The following is a 5,195-nucleotide window of genomic DNA, read 5'->3' on the forward strand; positions in this document are numbered from 1 at the left end:
GCTCAACCACGCCCAATCACAGCCGCCCCTCCCTCAGCTGGACCACACCCCTGCTTTGGCCACGCCTCCTTTTACGTATTGGGAAGAGGCGCTCGCGCATGAGGGCGGGGTTTGAATATATTAAAGGAGGCCACGCCCCCTGGAAGCGGGGGTGGATTTGGGGGTCTCGGGAGGGGAATTTGGGGGCCCTGAGGGGATTCTGGGGGTCCTGAGGGGATTTTGGGGGTCCCCGCTGCGTTTTAGGGAGTCCCGAGGGGGTTTTGGGGGGTCTCGAGTGCGGTTTGGGAGGTCCCGAGGGGGTTTTGGGGTTCCCGAGGGGGTTTTGGGGGGGTTCTGAGAGCGGTTTGGGGGGTCCTGAGGGGGTTTTGGGGGGTCCCGAGGGGGTTTTGGGGGGTCCCGAGGGGGTTTGGGGGTTCCCGAGGGGGTTTTGGGGGGTTCTGAGAGCGGTTTGGGGGGTCCCGAGGGGGTTTTGGGGGGTCCTTGGAGTGTTTGGGGGGGTGTCCTGAGGGGATTTTGGGGGGTTCCGGGTGCGTTTTGGGGGTCCCAAGGGGATATTGGGGGATCTCCGATGCGTTTGGGGGGGTCCCGAGGGGATTTGGGGGGGTCATTCGTGCGCTTAGGAGGTCCTGAGAGGGTTTTGGGGGGTCTCGAGGGGATTTGGGAGGTCTTGGGTGTGTTTGGGGGTCCTGAGGGGAATTTAGGGATCCTCGGTGCGTTTTGGGGGGTTCCTGAGGGGATATTGGGGGATCCAGAGGGGATTTTGGGGGTCCTTTGTCTGTTTGGGGGGGTCCTGATGTGATTTTGGGGGGTCCCGAGAGGATTTTAGGAGTCCTGAGTGCATTTTCGGGGGTCCAGAGGGGATTTTGAGGGGTCCTTGGTACGTTTGGGAGGTCTAAAGGAAATTTTGGGGGGTCCCGAGGGGATTTTGGGGGGTCCCGAGAGGATTTTGGGGGGTCCCGAGGAGATTTATGGGGTCCTTGGTGAGTTTGAGGGGGTCCCAAAAGGATTTTTTGGGGTCCTGAATGTGTTTTTGGGACTTTCCGATGGGATTTCGGGGGTCCCAGGTGCGTTTTGGGAGATTCCGAGGGGATTTTGGGGTGTCCCGAGAGGATTTTGGGGATCCCAGGTGTATTTTGAGAGGTCCTGAGGGGATTTCGGGGGGTCTTTGGTGAGTTTGGGGGTCCTGGGAGCCTTTTGGGGGATCCCGAGGGGATTTTGGGGGGTCCTGAGGGGATTTTTGGGAGGTCCCGAGAGGATTTGGGGGGGTCCCAATGGGATTTTGGGGGTCCCCGGTGAGTTTGGGGAGGCCCTGTGGGGATTTTGAGGGTCCTGGGTGCATTTTGGGGGTCCCGAGGGGATTTGGGGACCCCCTGTGCATTTTGGTGAGGGTTTTGAGGGTTTGAGACCCCCCCCCCGGTCATCTGACCCCCCCAAAAACCCCCAAAATCCCATGACCCCCCCAAACCTGGCCCTCCCCCAAATCTTGTGGCCCCCCAAATCCCATTCACCCCCTCCCCAATTCCCCCCAGCCCTGCCCCCATTTCCCCCCAAAATCCCCCCCAGACCCCTCCCAAATACCCCCCAACCCCTTTCTGATCCCCCCAAATTCCCCCTTTTCCCCCCAAAAAAAACCCTCAGAGATTCTTTGGAACAATTAAAAGGTCTCAACAACCCCCCCACAAAATGTCACAATATGTGGTAGAAAATTGGGGACCCCCCCCCCCCCAATTCTCACCCTAAAACCCCAATTTTCCCCTGGGGGAAGTCCCTTCCCCGGCCAAAAATTCCCTTTTCTGCCCCACTCCCCCATTTCTTCCCACTCAATCCAAATTTTCCACCTTATGAACCCCAAATCCTGCTCCAAGCCCCCACATTTCCTCCCCGCACCCCAAATTTACCCTCACACCAAAAACCCCCCATTCCCACCCCAAATCCCCCTCAATCCCATCCACCAAATCCCCCCAAATTTCTGCTATTTCTGCCCCAAGTCCCCCCACACCCCATTTTTTCCTTCTTCCCCTCAGAACCCTTTTCAAGCCCTCAAACCCCCTCAAAATCCCCCAAAACCACCGGGATCCCCCCTGACCCCCACCCAGGCCCGGCTGCCATCTGCCTTCCTGTCCTTGCAAAAATAAAATTTACAAGAACGAAACTCACGATTTTCCATCTTGTGCTGTAATCTCTTTTCCTCCCATGGGTTCTTGGTCCCTTTGGTGAGACCGAAGGTGGAGGGAACGTTTCGTGGCTTTGGATTCTCCCGTTTTCTCCTCAACACTTCAACCCCACAATTTCAGACGTCTTGTTCCACAAAGCAATTTATTCGGGGAAATATTTAGAGCGGGACCCCGACCATGGGACTCTTGGGCTCATGTAATTTCTCTTGCAATTTTCCCTTTTTTTTCCTCACATTTCCTGATTGTTATGGTTTGGGCCTGGCAAAGCCGGAGCCCCCATGGGTACACCTTCTCCCCGGTGTCTGCTGTGAGATGTGAGCAGGAATGAGCAAAGCAGGCTCCAAACTTAAAACATAAAGAAAATTTTATTAACTAAGCTACACACAATTACTAAACTACACACAAAGGAAAAAAAAACACACAAGGAAAATGAAAACCTCACAGAAACACTCTCCTCCTCCTCCCCCCTAAATTCCCAATACAATACATCCTCCAAAATCAGCAGTTCTGGGTCCAGCACTACCCTTTAAAATGCTCAAACTTTCAGTTCCTCAAGAGGAGAGGGAGTCCTTCCATGTGTCGTGGTGGCCTTTTCCGTCCTTGTTCCGGTGCTCTCACCACCCAACAGGGATCAGGGCTGCTTCCAGGGTTGTCTTTTTAAGGATGCTTTGTCCAGTTCCAGAAAAGCACAGTATCTCACCTTCTCACCTTTGGGACATCCGTCCCCCCATATTTTATATACCCCCTGGGGCCGAGGGGTACCCACACTGAATCTTCTCTGGCACTGGGACATTTCTCCCCCTGGACTCAGTCTCTGTATCTCACGGAAACATCGCTCTGTCCATGGCTACACAAAAGAGTCCAGCATAAAATGCCACTCCATCTTCTCCCTTCTTTCAACATCTCTCACTCTCTCTCTCTCTGGTCCAGGCCTCCATCACTGGTTCATTTCCTTCGTCCTCCTCCACTCTTATCACACGTCTAGGAAGGGTTAATGTTCTGTAGGGTTTTCATTGTCCAAAAGGGGTTAAAAACTCCTCCAGGCGGCTGGACTCCTGGCTGCACCCCCCCATCTCCTCAGCCGGGCTGCCTGCTGCCAGCACATGTTTACTGAGTTTCAAGGTAACACAGGCTGCACTCTCTCTCTCTCTCTATCTGTCTCCGGGCGGGGGGGAAAGGCTGTCCGATGTCTCTTGGGGCTCTTCCTCCACCCTTCCATCATCCAAGGCCTCCTCACCCCCATGTCTGTCCAGGCCCAGGCCTACCCAGGCCTACCAGGCCTACCCAGGCCTACCCAGGCCTACCAGGCCTACCCAGGCCTACCCAGGCCTACCCAGGCCTACCTACTCTCTACCGGGGGAGAGCTCCAACCTCCGTCCCTCAAAGTCCCGAGAGAGCCTCCCGGGGCCGAAGCTCTGCTTTTAACCCCTGGGTGTTCTCGGAGGTGTGTCCTAAAACCCACTGGCTACCCCGGGTGCCAATATCCAAATCCAAGCACCCATTGGTTTGACCACAGCATCCCAGAATTCCAACTTCTTCCTGGTCAAACCACCGCGCTGATCTTTTTCCCCTCACGTTTTCCTCCATTTTCTCCCGTCGCGTTTCCCGCCCTTTTCTCCCCTCACGTTTCCCGCCCTTTTTCCTCTCACACTTTCTGCCTTTTCCCCTCTCTTTTCTTTTCCCCTCTCTTTTCTTTTCCCCTCTCTTTTCTTTTCCCCTCTCTTTTCCCACTCTTTTCCCCTCTCTTTTCCCACCCTTTCCCCCCTCACATTCCCCACACTTTTCCCTCCCTTTCGCCCCCTCACAGACACTCAGCAGCTCATTAAGAAGCAGAAATGTCCCTTTAACGACAACACATCCGCACCCCCCAATTTAAGGACAATTTAATTTATTGTCTCGTCCTAAATCCTAATTTTATTACTCTAATTATATTGCTGTGTTTATAACCATTTTATTACTATTCAACTTTTAAAATTTTAAGAGCAAGTGATTGGTGTTTTTCACACATGTGGTGCGAGTACCTCATCCCTTTCTTTAAAAAAATATCCCACACGCATAGTTTCTATTTTAACGTTATGTTATAACCTAAAACTATATTCGAGAAAATACATTCAGCAAAATCTGGGGGAGGTCCTGACTGAGTGTTGGCTCAAGATTTGGGGCGAGGGGGTCCCCAAAATTGGAAGGAATCCGAAAGAAAGAGGCTTGGCGGATGTGAAAAATGCGTATTTTGTGATTGGCTTTGGCAAATCTTAAAACGAATATTTTATGTCTTGTGTTAGAAAGTAATGCTGTATTAATTCTCCTAAGTAGTGTGTTATATAGATATAGTTTTAGGTTACAAAAAAATGTTAAAATAGAAACGATGCTATGTAGGATACTCTTTTTAAAGAAAGGACTCGCAATGAGGCAGCAGCCACAGGACACCTGAATCTTTCAGAGAAAAAGAATTTATTGCTCCATTATCAGAAGAAATGAACTTCTTCCCACCTTGAAGGCGCTGTTAGGATTCGGAGGAAGAAGTTGATGGTGACCAGACAGAATCCTGTATTTGAATGGAATTTATGCATCACATATGAGGTGTATGAATATGCAACAGGCTGTTGTTTCAAAGGGTCAATCCTCTGTTAACTGTGTCATTTTTTGAGCTTGTGCTGCCCAGAAAAAGGCACCCGGATGTCCGTAACTTTGTATTTATTGTCTCATATTGTCCTAATTCAATTTGTCCAAATTATTCCTCTAACCGTATTACTATTTTAATTGCCATCAACCATTTCGTTACCATGAAACTTTTAAAATTTTAAAAAACGAGCCGTTGCCGTTTTTCGCGCCGGGTGGGAGGATCGGGAACCAAGGGGAGGAACTTTGGAAGAAGCTCAAAGTCTTGCGTCGTTTCTCGCAACCGGGGCGCTGATTTCACCGCCGGAGGAAACTTCCCAAAAAGGGGAAGGCGCCGCCCACGCTCGAGCAAAACCCGAGATCCCCTTCAGAACAGGACACAGCCCCGGCGCCGATCGGAAC

Source organism: Ammospiza caudacuta, chromosome 34 (genome assembly GCF_027887145.1).
Source record: "Ammospiza caudacuta isolate bAmmCau1 chromosome 34, bAmmCau1.pri, whole genome shotgun sequence".
Lineage (NCBI taxonomy): Eukaryota > Metazoa > Chordata > Aves > Passeriformes > Passerellidae > Ammospiza > Ammospiza caudacuta.